The 14,669-nt window shown below is 40.9% G+C and overlaps 1 protein-coding gene across 5 annotated transcripts in view; it reads left to right on the top strand.

Moving 5' to 3' along the window:
- The first annotated feature begins 1,594 nt into the window (after positions 1-1,594).
- The window catches only part of il1rapl1a (interleukin 1 receptor accessory protein-like 1a), a 172,420-nt gene continuing 159,345 nt past the window's right edge, over positions 1,595-14,669 (top strand). For 3 of the 5 annotated variants that reach the window (XM_058623087.1, XM_058623085.1, XM_058623083.1), the window contains exon 1: positions 1,595-2,402. The gene's annotated coding sequence lies outside the window, so the exon portion shown is untranslated. Of the gene's footprint in view, positions 2,403-14,569; positions 14,648-14,669 lie in introns of those variants that run through there. The other 2 variants (XM_058623086.1, XM_058623084.1) reach the window with 2 other exon arrangements.

Here is a 14,669-nt window from a genome sequence, read left to right as displayed (position 1 = left end):
CATATTGTTTTTGTTGTCGAAAGCATCAGATACTGAGTTTAGTATTCACATTTGAGAAGTTTGCTCATGAGAGGTTGTTTGCATTTTTCCTAATAAGTGTTGCCATATCTGTAGTTAACCTTCACACACTGTGTTGTGGTCTTCTTATATAAACAGCTCAAATGTTGCCTCTGTTTGTTTCTAGAACTTGCACAGCATGACAGTTTGAGGCCAATTTTGCTTGCTTAAAAAATCTTGACAATTGTATAAACAGGTCAATCAGACACGATAGGCCTGTTTACTGTATTCCGTTTACACAGCGGTGTAACGTTGGTCATATCTCAGCAGCTCCTAGATTCTGGTTGCTTAGTAACAACGGATGCTATGGAAGCGCAACCCTGGTAAAAGCACGTCACGTCCAAACACATCTGGCTTCTTCCATGCATTTTTCTTATGCATTTTAAGATGTTGTATGTGAGTGAACTGCCATTTATGTCACATGTAGCTCAGAGTTACGACTAAACATTTAGGGGCCTTATTACATTGTTTTCGTGGAGCCAACATTATCTAGTTGCGCACCTGCCAACAAGATAGATAATAAAGTGTGATATTTTGCTGCTGTAGCCCTTCTTCTTCAAAGTTGGCCATGTTGTGTGTTCAGAGATATTTACATGCCTTGGTAGTTATGGTTATTTCAGTTACTGTTTCCTCTCTCTCAATTGGTATTATTATGTCCATTTACCTACAACCTCTGTCCTCAACAAGGCATTTTCATCCATCACTGGATATTTTCTCTTTTTTGGGACCATTTTCTGTAATCCCTAGAGATAGTTGTGTGTGAAAATCCCAGTAGATCAGCACTTTCTGAAGTTCATCTGGCACCAACAACCACACCATGTTCAAAGTCACTTAAATCACCCTTTTCCCCTTTCAGGTGCAGTTTCTGGTGCTTGGTTTTAACTTCGGCAGGCCGCCTGGACCACATTAACATGAGATTGACTGATTGGATATTTGTGTTCATAAGCAGTTGAACAGGTGTACTGCATAAGGTGACCTGTTTGCTTAACATTATCATGTTGTACCACAAACAGTATATATACGACTCGGATATGCTACTTAAGTGCACTGCATTCACAATTATTTTCTTGATTAGTTGATTAGTAGTTTGGTCAATAAAACGTTGGTCAGTGTTTCCCAAACCTTGAAATTCTCGTTTTGTCCACAAACCAGTTTTACGGATTTCTTTGTTGGATGGAGCAAAGGAACCAGAAAAGTAACCTGGAAAATCAGGGAGCTTTTTTTAATTATTATTTAAACAAAACATTTAAACCTATTAATCATTATCAAAAAAGCTGACGTTTATTTAAAAATTGATTAAAACGCGATTGATCGATTGTTTCAACCACAGATTTGAACTTGCCTTGGACTGAAACTTTCTTTTGAAAGACAATCAAAATGAATTCAGTGTTATTTCAGAGCCCCTTCCTCATGAGACTGCAGGACATAAGCACTATGGTTTCAGTCTTGAGCCTGCGTCCCCCTCCATCTCCGCCCTCTCTCTCTCTCTCTCTCTCTCTCTCTCTCCTCCGACAAGTGAGGACTAATTTTTTCTTTCATTTCAGCGCTACAGCTTTGGTTTGAGTTATAGGTGTCCGTCGGAATGCAACCCCCCTCCATCCATTTCACCGTTAAATCGATGGAAATGGCAGCGTGCAGGTGCAGCCGCGGTGTGTGTGTCGGAGCCGACGGGGGACGGTGTGTGGTGCACTAGGACCGGGGAGAGATCCCTCTCTCCTCGTCGTGTGCAGTGCAACTACGGAGCAGAGCTGTGGAGGAAACCCCCATCGGATCTGACCATCATATCCATACATTTCGTTTTTCCCCATCTCCGCCGCGACGCGGCTGAGTGCAGAGGATCACACCGACCAGTGCGCCTGGGATGCTGAAGCCCCCCAGGATTGGATAAGTCATGAAGATCGATTTGCCCAAAAGTCAGCTGTGATTTCTTTTTTTATCTTCATTTTTTATTTATTTAATTTGTTTTGTACGGGGGACGACCACTTTGCAGCTTTACTCTCATTCCTTTTCATTTTGTTGGTTGTAGTAGTGTTTTTTTTTTCTCCCTATTTTTTCCTCCATATCTACCCATGATCGTTTTATTCCAGGCGCGCAAATTCTCCTCTGCGTAGGAGAGCGCTTGTTGGCGCACTTCTTTCCCCCGAAAGACAATATTTCGATTATTCCGTTTGGATTTTAAACCGCACGGTTGGCTGAATGGGTGACACCGCTGAGACACAGACTGTATCTGGCTTGCACCCATTTTATGGAAACGTGTTTTCTCCACTGACGTGGAGTTGTGATGTCCAAAACCTTCCCCACTGACTAACAAACGGCGTTGTACCATTTTGGAATCGAGTTGAAAGGTAGGCCAGTTTTTCTCTTGGCACAGCGACCTGGCACGGTACCCCCCCCCCCCCCACACACACACACACCTTTGATAAAGTTCGTAGACCTTCATTTCACTGGTTCTTCGGTTGTTCTTCGGCAGTGAGTCACCTTTGACTGTGGGTTTCTGTCACAGTTATTCTTGAATAAAAAAGGATGTTACACTCAGCAGCTGAAGAAAAAAAAAACATGCTTTAATGAGAAGTTCAGCACCTTCCACTGTTGCAGCAATGAGACTGGCAATTATATGCTACATAATCATTTGTATGCATTCTATGTGCAGCAGGATGAGAGGGAATACATAACAGAGTCCCTGATTTAAATATTTGCTTTGCGATGTGTTTGAGATCAGTGAATAATAATAAGAAGAAGTAGAAGTAGCAGAAGAAGAAGAAGAAGAAGAAGTAGAAGTAGCAGAAGAAGAAGAAGAAGAAGAAGAAGAAGAAGCCATCTGCAGTGCAGTCTCACACACCAGAGACTCTACAGCCCAGATAAAGGTGTAAACGAAGCAGCAGCTTTTCTTGAACACACTCATTATTATGTGGTACAATCCTGGTTGTATGTACCATGGACAAATCCGCTGCTGCTGGTGATGCTGAGGTTGCAGTTTAACATTAAAATAGTCTCAAAGTTCAATATCTGTGCCACGAAAATAACTTGTGTTCGTTCTCGTATCTTTGTGAGCATCTAAAAACCCGAGGGCATTTGGGGGAAGTGAAAAGGGCTTTTTCAGGGTTAAAATTTGGTTTTAGTAATAAGTATAATTATAATAACAATAATATAATATAATAATATAATTATTAATTTAGTATAATTAGGTTTATGTTAGGGTTAGAGTATGAGATCTAGTTTTATGGACTAGGTTTGAGGCTTAGGAATGTATAATGAGTGGTCTGTGAGTGTCCTCACTAAGATAGCTGTACAGGAACTTGCGTGTTCACTATATAAAGTGCCTTGAGAAAATGTGTGTTGTGATTTGGCGCTATACAAATACAATTTGATTAGATTAGTGTGTGTGTGTGTGTGTGTGTGTCACGCACTAAAACAAAGACACACACACATACGGTTGCATGTGAGATGGTGAGTCACAACGGAGACACAAACGCCAAATGTCGCGTTCATCTCTCTCGCGCACGCACGCAGTCGTTTCGTTTATGGCTCATCTGTAACATTAGGTTAGTTTAAGTGCAGGTTGTTAGAGTGACAGCTCTGTGCCTCTAACAGGGTATACGTCTGTTCACCAGCCCGACCTGTACTGTACGAGTTCCCCCCTAAGGACCGACAGCGCTGTCCCTTGGGTGGAACCGTGCGAATAGTGACGCATGACGCATGTGTCTGACTGATGATTGACGATGATCCTATTTGTGGAAGTGACCGTGGATCAGAAATGCAGGAGCACTTTCAGTGGATGTACTCTTTAGTGGAACGTGAAACCCCGTGGAATGTCTAACATTATTATTGTTGTTGTTGTTGTTGTTGTTGTTGATGATGACCCCAATTGATTTTGAAGAGAGATTGTTGTCGTTTGGTCAGTGACCTTTGGGCTCATCTTCTATGTGTGCTTGCCTTGTGACGTTTGCTTTCTCTATCTCTCTCGCTCTCCCCCTCTCTCGCTTTCTCTCTCTCACACACACACACTCACACACACACAATTACCAAGTGCAATATCCAAATCAAAAGACACTGCAGTTATTAAGATAAAATGTGACTAAACAGCGTGAATGTCTACAGTGCTGCAGGAATTCATTGGCCCAAAATATTGCTCTCCTGACAGATGCCAAAATATTTGAAAATCGTAATGATTTGGATATATTTTAGTTAATATATGTTATATATATATCAGAGTTAAATGCAAAAAAAAATCACTCATATCAATCTGATTGTAATAGCATCTATCAAAATAAAATAAAATAATAAAATGTAATATTTGGACCGTACATTGCAGCTCAAACACACACACACACACACAGACAGGTTTCCAAAGCCTTCCTTGTAAGGACTCTGCTAAGTCCAAAATTTAACCAAAAACTTCTGCCTCGTTAGAACCAGGCTTTGGTCCCAAAACGGACTATACTGGTCCTGACAAGGTCAGTGTTTGTATGAGAAAATTTCATAGAGAAGAAGAAAAACAAAAGGAGGTATTGTATGGATAAAAAAACCCAAAAAACATATTGTGATTATCCTGACAGATATCCCACTATGATTCATAATTGGTACAGCAAAGGTTTTTTTTTTTTTTTTTTACCAAACGATATGGCCAAATGATTGTGATTTGATATCTGCCAACAAACAAAACACAATTTTTCATCTGAGGAACAAGGTTTTTGAGCCAGTGGATTTCTGCTATTTCTTTGAAATGCTGTTTTGTCACACATGTATATCTTTATCATATAATAATGCCTATTAATTTGAAAATTGTACGTCATCATGCTGTAATTTTGAATATTTAAAAATTAACTGTGCAGCCCTTTAAAGAGGCAACAGAAGCAAGTGCACACACCAAGTGGCAACCAGTCATGACATCACCCATACAAATATGAACTCCTGTTTAGAAGCCTGCAGAATTGGATTGTGTGTTTTGATTGCTGTGTCGACTTTCTGCAACCGAAAGTTAAGAAACACTGACATCGTGACACATCTTCCAATGAATAAGAAAGTAATGTTTGAGACCATTAACGCCTCAGAAAAAAAAGACACATTTTATAAATAAAGTGAGAATTAAGTGATAGACACCCATTCAAGTGGCGTTCTTTTTGCAAACAGCGGAGTTGCCCTCTGTTGGATGTACAATATCTTTGGACTTCCATATTTACTTCACTTGGGAAACTGATGCATTCACACATGCAGAGACAGACCTCCCCTTTCTATCTGTCTCTTTTTTATGCTGCTTAAAACTCAGTGACAAATGCTGTCTTGCTGGCTGCTCAATGGACTAGGAGATAAAGCACAAAAGTCTGGACCTAAACACTGTCACTCCATGTAAAGTCTGTGTTTGTTATTTTATGACGTGATTTGCATCGATGTGCTCTGGCAGAGACAATGTGTCAGAGGCCTTTGGAGTTGAGCCACATCTTCGGTTCACATTGTTAACCAATAGAAAGTAATGTAGGAAAATGTCTCCCTGTCAGTCTGGTTCTTCCGTGTAACTTTTATGAGCACAGAGCCCCACATTAATGAATTTGTAAAGTCACTTCTGTCTGATGTTCCAATGTGCAGCAGATAAAAGTGGCAGGGCCATCGCCACTGCCAGCAGCACCTCCTCATCGGCGAGATGACAGGAACTGTCTGTGGTGCTGAAACAGACAGCTCCTTTGTTCAACTCTGGGCTGATTTTCTAAGTGGAAATGTTGGGTGGCTTCAGAAACTCTGACGTACTTTTTATTTTTAAATATTTGAGCATGTTCTGAGACTTATATAAGTTGTTTTGAGTATGCACTAATAAGCATGACAGGGCTTTTATAATAGAGGCCAACTGTTTTGCCTTTTCATAACATACATTTATAAACATAATCCTGTCATAACATGGAAGTGATTGTCATTCTAATGCACATTATGACACATTGAATGATGACAGATGTGTGATATACATATAGTGTAGATGTGCTTTATAATTGTGTGTGAATAGGTGGTCATCAAGACTAGAAAAGTGCTACATAAGTCCAGATGACTTATTGAGTGGTGATAATATCCATTAGCTCATATTCAGGTTTTTGCTTGGCTTTTGTAAAAATGGTGTACAGCAAAAATATAATACAGTCTATGTGAAAGAACCCCCTTATTTTCAGTCTGTCATGCTTATAATGATCGCACATTTAATATGATGACATACAGAGGCAAAAGCAAAATTGCAATAGTGAAGCAAGAAGGCTGTAAACTGATTGGCGTATGACTGAAAACACAATTTCAGAAGTGATTAGTCCTGTTTAGCATTTTGGCAGGATAAGCAAATTTAGCTCCCAACTGGCCCTGCAGGTCTGATAGTATTGCATGACAGAGCCTGATTTCAGATGAAATATGTAGAATACAAATAATGTCACAAATAGGGTTGTCATGATCACGAATATAAGTAAAAGTTGGAAATGAAGTTTGTGTTCCCCATGAGTTTTAACCACGATGTGTAAGCTATATTATACACATGTAGCATAGCACAGGGCATGCATCATAAGGATGTAGATATAACTACGAAAAACAATTCTGTTAACACAGGCAACTCTTCCATCCTCATTTGGAGTGAAACGTCCTCAAAATTCAACTCACGTTTGTAAAAACCCTGGATTTAAACATTCACTACATTCATAAGGCCTTAGTGTGGTGCATTGAAAAAAAATGATGGACATTATATCAGTCATGTCAAACTGGGAATTAAAAAATGTAATTAGATATCATGACATAAAACCAATGATCCAAGAATAAACTAGACGGGTCTAAAAATGGCAGACCTATCTGCTATAAAAAAAAGGGGAAAAAAAGATTGAGAACCATATCAAATTGTGACCTTAAAATCGAAAGTAAAATCAAATCAAGGATTTGGAGAATTGTGACAGCCCTAGTTGCAAACAGATGCAGAATAATAATGTACAAAACAACACAACACAATGCATCTTTAAGAACAGCCACAAGCAATAATTTACTACATTGATATCTTTGTGTGTGCATGTGTTTAAAATATCTTTTTATAATAATGTGCCATATTCCTGGTTCACTAAGCTGCTCAGTGTCCCATCGGACCACAGTGGGGAAATTTGTTTGCATGGTAATGGTTATTTAGTAAGAATAAGAAAAGTGCTGGTGGAGTCTTCCTGGTCCTTCCTGGACTGGTCCTCTGTTGGTGATGAATGATGTGTGTCTCCTCCCCACCAACTTTGATTGAATTAGGCCACCCTGCAGACCTATTGCTTTCCCGAGGAGCACTCGAAGGCGATCCTGCGGTGAAGTGTATCAATAAGCGGGTGGATGGAGTGTAAGTGGTAGTGTTGCCGCGGGCAGACAGCCGGTGATAAGGATGGGGAACACGCTTAGGGAAAGTCCCGCTGGTCACACAGCAGATTGAGAGCCCTTGGTGCTAGCGTCTGTCGGTCCCTGCAGTGGGGGAAGAAAGAGAGGAGTAGAGCCAGACAGAGCTGACCCAGAACCACACACTGGGCCAACTTCAGTACAGAGTTGCTACTGAATCCATTTTAATTCTAGCTGTTATTTTCCTTTTATTGCCAAGAGCTTTTCACATCATAATGGCTCTGTGTACCACAAGCCCTTGCTGTTCAGTTATTTGGTGATTTATTAAAACTGTGATCAGGTGATGGAAGAGGTTGTTCTCAAAAGAAGCTTCCACTGAGGTGGATGTTTTGATGGCTTTGTTTTGAAGGCTGGTTGCTTTGACGTGGACCCCCCCATGAGGCAACTGGCAGCTGAGCTCCCACTGTGACAGATTGATATTTGTAATTTAAGGGAAGATGTCACACAGCATCCTCCAGATGGAGAGTGGCACACAGTCAATTGAACATGGTTTGTTTAGAAATAATCATTTTGATGTGGGAGCTGAGGATGCATTTGAAGCGTTTTGGCTCAAAGGTTCAAAATGTTCAGTTGTGCACAGATGCATACAGTCATGTCATAATAACATGCAGATGTAGAATATAAAGTGGTGTGAGGGAATAGAAGCTTTGAGTCTGCATTTGATGAAGCCCCTTGGATTACAGAAAGGACAGATCAGTGATTTGTGTCCCTGTTGGAGAAAAAGGTTGAGGATAGGTTGTGGTTGAAAGCTAATTCATTCATTCATTCAATGGTACACACATGTACACACACATTCATGTGCACACGCACTCATACGCACATTGTTTTCCTCACAGAGGGAGTGGAATTGATATTTTGTGGAGGGTCATTTTTTAAAAGACCATGTCCTCCCTGTCACATTGATTGACAATAAAGAAACAATAAACAGTACAGAGAGAATCCCACTTGATTAACTGCCCTTTAAAAGAACCAAACATGGGCAATAAATCAGGTTTGCATCTCACAAATTAGGATGATGGCATTTAGATGCAGGTTTGAAGACCTTGAAGCTTTGACTCTTCAGACAGTTGTGCTTATGCAGTGGGTCAAAGATATGGTTAAGTCATCTGATGGTGCAAATATTGTGTAAATATGTCCCAATTCAATGGCCACATCCTTCAGAGGCTGCATGTGAAGACTGAAACAGACCACATTTCAAAGGCTCCTTCAAAAGTGGGAGAAAAATGTGTCCTTCTGTTCAGGAGCAACACAGGATGGATCCCTCTTGATTTAACCTATGCCAGGAATCATTGCAAACCAGGGCCCAGGGAAGTTATCGAGCCAACTATGTAGTCAACTGAATTGCTGTTTGTGCAGTTGCTTAAAAGTGGCTAATGATGGCTTACGGTTAGTGACACACATATAGGGAATGTTCTGTAGAATACGTTATAATACCGATTTAGTTATTTCAGTGTTGCACCTATGGACAGGAGAAGAGAGAGAAGAAGAGAGAGAGCCTACACACACACACACACACACACACACACACACACACACACACACACACTCACATGCATGCTGTACACACACATGGGATTGTTTGACAATTCAAGGGCCATTATTGTAACCCCTCTACGTTTTTGCACTTTGGACCAACGTAGCCAGGGTATGTTTTTATATGAGAATGGGTTGGTTTGCACACTCAGATATAATGCATTCTCTATCGCATAACCTTCACCTTAACCACCACAACTAAATGTGTTAGCCTAAGCCTTAACCAAACTGAAACATAAACTTAATTCTAAAACGGAGCCTAACCATTAAAGTTTTAATCTGGAAAAAGTTCTTTAAAGTTTTGAGGACAGGCCAAAATGTGTCAGTCAGTCATCATCTACCGCTTTATCCTCCACCAGAGGGTCGCGGGGGGGGTGCTGTGCCAATCTCAGCTACATCGGGCGATAGGCGGGGTACATCCTGGACAGTTCGCCAGTCCATCGCAGGGCCACACACACACACATATACAAACAACCATTCACTCTCAATTTAGGGTGTCCAATTTACCTAATCCCCACATTGCATGTTTTTGGACTGTGGGAGGAAGCCGGAGAACCCGGAGAAAACCCACGCACACACGGGTCGCGGGGGGCCAAAATGTGTTTACTTCCTATATACATACACAGTTACACACATGTTTGCACAATTGCTTTTTGTTAAGACACAGCGTTGACATTTGGACATCCTAAAACCTCAACCTTAACAAGTAACCATAACCTGTAAACCCCAACCGTGACCTAACCACAAATCAAATAATCACCCTAAACTTAACCATTTCCTCATTAGTACTAGGTTTTGGTGTCCATGAGGATTAATGATCCTCACAAGGTCAGTGTGTATGTCATGTATTGTACACGCTGTTTCTGGCTGAATGATACTGTTTCCTTGCTGTGTCTTAGCAAATGGTTCTTCACTCAGGTGACATGCAAGATCCATCTGGACCAGAGTGAGACATAGATTCAACCTTTCTTAGTAGGTCAGGATTACACTGTGTTTTCAGATGAGCCACTGCAGACTGCTCAAACATAAAGTCACCTCAACTTATGAATAAGGTGAGGTTTGTACAGATAATTTGCCAGTGTAGAAGGTAAAGACAGGATACTGCAGCGTACTGGACAATGAAAAACTTTCTGACAGTCTTTCTTTTATACTTTTTACAACTTCTCTCTCTCTGCTCTAAACTTTTACCTATAGCACCCTCTCTGTAAACTTCACTCATTAATTTAACTATACGCTGACAGTATTCAATGTGTTGAACAAAATCAGGCCTGTCACAGTTACTTTCATGAGCTTGTACTTTTAATTTAGTCTGTTGAAAGCGTAACATGTCGGCAGCTAATGCCAGTTAGATTAAAGTGGTCTTGATTTTTATTTTAGCTAGAAATTACTGGCCATGGTGTTGACATTGATGCTGAGCTATTCTGCAATATAGCAAGTGTGTCTTAATCATTGAGACACGTAGGAAGACACGGAATTGCAAAAAGAGAGAAAAGCAGATCAAAGTTGAAGAAAGGTGAAACAAAGTTGTATAGAAAGGAGGTGGGCTGGGTGGAGTGTGGCGAGGGAGAGGCGGAGATGGAGAGGATTAGGAAATGTAATAAACTGAAAGAAGGAAGGTGCTCAAGCTTGTTTTCATTTGCTGTACAGCTGGAGCTCTTATTTGCTCCATTGGCTTTGAATCATTCTTTTCAAAAGAGAGAGGGACTTCCATGGATGATAACACAAAAAGGTAGGCATGTTTGCGGGCCATGTGCAATCAAAGCCAAACTGCAGATCCAACAGTTTCCTACCAACTGTTAAAGTTGTTAAACATAACCAAGTATCTACACTAATGGCGACACCCTGAAGAGATTTCCCTTAATCTTTATACCTTTACTACATAGTTAATGTGCAAAACCTATTCCATTGTTAACCACAGTGATGTCAGTAATAATGATGTTTTGTTACCATTGGCATCAGAACCGGAAATCTCTTGACTTGTTGTTACTAAAGTCAAATTACTAATATATTTGTGTTGTAACAACACAACGAAACATAGTTTGACATTTTGAGTGTTAAAATTGGTGCTTAAAGTGTAATTAAACTCCTTACCCACTTTTTTAAGGTAAAAAAAAAAATCTAATTATGTAAACTGCTGATTCAGGTTCAAGAACATGTGATAGAAGTCAGCACATCAACTGCCTCTCTGGTCAAACACCAGCTAATGCATTCAAAGTTTTCCATTGGCTTTCCTAGCCCACATTTGTGTCACAGGGTCTTGTGTCTTATTCAAACAGCGCACGGTCATTGTCCTAGACTCCTCCCCCTTTTATAAACTCCATAGCTGTCGTTTCATTGCCTTTCCCTATACCTCTACACTGCATGAAGTGCCGTGTGAGCTACTGACAGACTACTCTCACTGAGCACCTCACACAGCTGCAACGTGTGTCCGAATTCACTACCAGTGTCCTCCTTTTCTCACGCAGCTGTTGTTCATAATCAGGCACAGGGCAGCGTTAGCTCAGAAGAGGGAGTTTAGCTAACCAAACCCTTTATTTACTCATACGACTAGTTCTTGTTATATTCACTAAAGGTTATGGAAGACACTGATATTTGAGGATGTGCTGCCAAAATGGATGCAGATCAGGAAATGCTTTTATAAGGTTATAACAAATTACATATTTTGTAATGTTTCCAGAAAATGTTGTGTAAGTACAGTGACTGTCAAGCCCATAAGGAGAAAAAACATGCTGGACATTGTTGATTAGTTCTCTCATAATCAGTTCTGGTAAGGGAACAAAGCTTAATAGATCTTACTTGTAATCTTATTCTTATCGGGTTTTGGCCTTCTCATAAAGCAGGGAGGCTAGACCACATCAGCAGTAATAGAATCATTGTCTCAGCTGTCACTTTGCATTGGTTTTATGAAAATCCTGCCACGGTCCTGTGGGTAAGCATGTAAGAAATGAGATATGAATAGTTTGCCTGTTCAATACACACAGATGTGGGAGGTGCAGTCATGTAAAATGGAGCACCACTGTCTTTCTCTTCGCTTTTCTTCTCTGTGTGACATGAACACGGTTTAGGCCTGGGTAATTGCCTTGTCTTACAGTATGAAATTGCATTTAAAGGTATAATTTAATCATTCCTATGTTTTTGTAAAATTGGTGTGGAAAGTGAATCACCGCCGTGGCATTCCTCAGAGACGTCAATGTAGAACACCTCAGAGCTGGCAGTAACTCGTAAGAGAGTTGTCAGAAATATCAAGACTAGATTTGCTCACAACAGTGAAATTGTAAACTGTGATCTCTCGGTGGACTCCACCAAAAAAAAAAACAGAGTGTGAGGAGTGACTTTATCTCAGTATCCTGTTGCTTAACTCGCCAACTTGTCTTTGAAATCCACTCAGATTGGCCCTGCTCTGCGCTATGAAGAAGGAAAGACAGACAAGGTCATATGGGAACTGGCTTGGGAGGAAACATAACAAAGAGACAAAGAGAAGCAGTAAGAGTACAATAGAATGAGAGGATTTTCTACTGTTTCCTAAAGCTAAAACACTCAAAAACACGCCAATCAAATGACTTTTTACGCATTTTGCTCAAATACTTCAGAGCCCAAACTGTGCTCTTGAATAAGGTTTACCTCCAGACTGTGGATGGTTTTTGTCTGACAAAATGCCTTGAACAATAGCAAAGGTGGTGGACATCACATCACCCTCTCTTTAGCAACTATTGCTACGTAGTTAACCATGACAGACACTGCTCTGCTAACCTGCGATAGCTACCTCCACCACCAAGCAGCCACTGTCAAGTGTTAAAGCGACCCGTGCATGTGAGTCCACCATTAGTGTCTCAGTTTGTTAGAGCTGTGACATTGCAGTGTGTTTGTCGAAGGTCAGTGACATCTATGTGTCTCTTCATTTTGCATATGCTTGTATGTGTGTGTGTGTCTGCGTCTGCACACTGATCTGACACACAGGCTCTGTCAGTCCTGTTCTTGGCTCCAGCAGCGATCTGGCACTTCTCCTAGTCCTGCAGCCTCTGCCATGCCTCCCCCTCTCCCTCCCTTTCCCCCACACTTCTCTCTCCTGCTGCCTCTCCTCCTCCTCCTCCACCTCTCATTCTTTTCTCCCTCCATCCGCACACCAGTGCCGATCAGCATGCCCAGGCCTTGCAAGGTGTCAAGGATAAAAACGACTGCAAACTGGACTTTGCTTCCAGTATGCCTCCTCATTGCTGGCTCTCTCTGCATGTAATACTTAACTATCATATGACAGTAATATGGTGGTATTATGTACCTATGATGTGCAACACAAAAGATGCTCCACAAAGAGCTGTAGCTGTTCATGGGCATGGATTGCAATTAACAAAGCCCTGTCCACATTCTTTAGACCAAACCTTGGATATTGTTACAGCAGGAATAGAAACGTCAACACACATGTGTGCACATGCACCGATTCAGTCTCCTGTTTCTGTTCACACAAATACTATAATAAGATTCCATCTGAGATAACTGGACTGCTCCCTGCAGGGCATTTCCCATCTTTGAGACCCACAGCAGCTGCACTGTACAATGGATACTGAGAACAATCAATGTTTCTTAGTGTGTGTGTGTGTGTGTGTGTGTGTTTGTGTGTGTGTGTGTACCAGGGATTTTAAATAAAACTTTTGAAACCGCCAGCCAAAGTGCACACTAGATAATAAAGTTTAACAGCCTTCTCTGAAATTTTCCATTGGCCAAAACAGCTTAATTAAAGCGAGCAAGTGTATCGCTTTCAGTGTATCATGTTTCATCATTTCTAAAAAAAAGAAAAGAAAAGAAAACCTGTAACATACACTTTTACTGGAACCAGTAACTTGTTCTGTACAAATGTAAGCAAGGCCTACTTGAAACGAAAGTTAGAGAGAACAACAACTATCCATCCGATGCCTTTTATATAATTTATAGTTTTAGTTTGTCCTTTAAAGTGTTTAAAGTATCAGTCCATGATTTCAAATATGAATATATGGATCAGTATGTGGAAAGAAAACATTGTACATAATATATAATAACATCAATATAATGCACATTAATGATGTATGGCAAATGGATTTTCTGAGACTCCAAAAAAGTTTGTGTGAAACAAACACATCACTATCATAGTCCATATGGATATCGTGCTGTTTCCTCAGTGGGGCTTTACAGTGGAGCATTACACAAGAGGCCAAGCTGAGACAAACAGGTGAGCTTGTCAGGTTGAAACACGGGAGTGGGTTGAAGGTCATTGAGATGTGCTTATGGGCTGTAATTCACACACAGGGGAGCAGGCGTGAGATGGATGGTGTAAATAAAAGCAACAGATAACGAGGTGAGCACATGTTGAATTAAACATTCTCAGATTCCCCATCCTCCCCCAATCCAGCCCCAGTCCCAAATGAGTGTGCTGGTATCCACCTCATCTTTGTAATCAGGTTTTTGTTTCCATTGCTCTCTTTGTGTCTTTGTGTGTGTGAGCTTAGGACTTTCAGTTGGCTGTAGATATTGTTCTGCAACACCCACAAGTTGCTCCCATTGGCTCAGTCGCTGATGGAGCCTATATATATTTCTCTGCCAAACCTGACAGCATCTCAGGCTCTTTGTGGGCAGCAAAGTGTAGGAGAGAAGACGTTTCCATCTCAGTGCAACTCTGTGATATACTGTCAAGTGTGACGTCACGCTGGTGAGTTTCAGTGTGGTTTGTC

The sequence above is a fragment of the Solea solea genome, chromosome 2 (assembly GCF_958295425.1).
Source record: "Solea solea chromosome 2, fSolSol10.1, whole genome shotgun sequence".
Lineage (NCBI taxonomy): Eukaryota > Metazoa > Chordata > Actinopteri > Pleuronectiformes > Soleidae > Solea > Solea solea.
The sequence above is the reverse complement of the archived record's forward strand: the minus strand, read 5'-3'. Positions and strand labels throughout refer to the sequence as shown.